Source organism: Phacochoerus africanus, chromosome 1, assembly GCF_016906955.1.
Source record: "Phacochoerus africanus isolate WHEZ1 chromosome 1, ROS_Pafr_v1, whole genome shotgun sequence".
Taxonomy (NCBI): Eukaryota; Metazoa; Chordata; class Mammalia; order Artiodactyla; family Suidae; genus Phacochoerus; species Phacochoerus africanus.
The window spans coordinates 230,895,325-230,897,106 of record NC_062544.1 but is presented as its reverse complement, the minus strand read 5'-3'; positions in this window follow the sequence as shown (position 1 = coordinate 230,897,106).

The window sequence follows — 1,782 nt, the reverse complement described above, 5'->3', positions numbered from 1 at the left end:
TCGTGTTAACGCAACCAGCACAACTATATGCAGAGACCTTGCTTGTGAGGTTTAGCCAGGCTGTCTTCATCACTAAGACAAAAATGGGGACCAAATTATATTACTGGCATAAACTGACATTCACTCAAGGACCTCAAAAACCATAGTTTAACCTCATATGCATACATATATACACTTACTCAACAAACAGTTATCAAGGACTTACTCTATGCTAGATGCCAAAATAAAAAAATGCTGAGTGAGCCATGATCTCCATGATCTCTACCCATGTGGTAAGGGAAATAGAAGTGTTTTATATATATATAATTAAAATATACACATATATGTATACTTGTATATATCATACATATATATTCATATCTCACAAATTTGAGATATATAATGTTTAATAAGCATGGGCAGAAAAAAAAATTCTTCTGCATGTGGAAGTTAGGGAAAAATAAAGGCATTTTAGTTAGTTTTATAGCTGTGTGTTGACCTTTGCCTTTCTATTAGAAATCTTGTATTAATGGATTGTTAGAAACAAACCCAGTTCAAAATCTATATTTTTCAGTTTTTCAAGCAACTCTGCATGACCCTGTGACAAAGTTCTACACAATGAGATGTAAGCATATGATAGAGACTCTCCAAATTTTGCTTTACAAGAAAGGATGAATATTTTTTTCCTTTTCTCGATGTCAGCTTAGAATTCAAACGTGATGGTTAGAGCTCTTTAGGCTATGGTGGGTTATAAGTGTATTTAAGAAGTATGGAAGCATGCTTCACTTTTTTATGTGAAAGGATTTAAATTTATTTCTAGTATGTGCCACTTATAGCATTTCTTCCTGTCCTATCAGTCCAAACTTCATCCTAATGATGCAGAGAGTTAAAAGGGAATGGAATGTTGTGTTTTTTCTAAATGACATAATGTTCATAATGGTTAGCAGGAGTGGAGAAGGAGTATGGTAAGAAAGAAAGAAAGAAAGAAAGAAAGAAAGAAAGAAAGAAAGAAAGAAAGAAAGAAAGAAAGAAAGAAAGAAAGAAAGAGAAAGAAAGGAAGGAAGGAAAGGAGGGAAGGAGGAAGGAGAAGGAAGGAAGGAAGGAAGGAAGGAAGGAAGGAAGGAAGGAAGGAAGGAAGGAAGGAAGGAGGAAGGAAGGGAAAGAAAAAGATAGGTATTCTAGAAGCAGCTTGAATAGGTTTGAGGTAACATTTTAAGGAATTTTGACATCTTTACAATCATAATTGTTTCCTTGGAAATTATATAAAATAAAGGTGGATTAGAGAGGAGAGAAATCTGTGGCAAAGAAATCACTTACAAAACTGTTACAAGAGTACAGGTGATAGATAAAAAGAGTAGGAGAAGGTAAAAGCAACAAAGATGGAAAACGTGTGACCAGTTCAGAAGACAGTTCTGAGATAGAATTAAAGGTGTTGCCATTCCCATGGAAAACAGTACAGAGGTTCCTCAGAAAACTAAATCTAGAACTACCATATGAGCCAGCAATCCCACTCCTGGGCATATATCAAGACAAAACCATAATTCAAAAAGATACATGGACCCCTACATCCACTGCAGCACTATTTGCAATAGCCGAGACATGGGAACAACCCAAATGTCCATTGATAGATGAATGGATTAAGAAGATACGGTACATGGGAGTTCCCATGGTGGCACGACAGAAACAAATCTGACTAGTATCCATGAGGATGCAGGTTCGATCCCTGGTCTCAGTCAATAGGTGGGAAATCTGGCATTTCTGTGAGCTGTGGTGTAGATCTCAGACATGGCTTGGATCCCATGT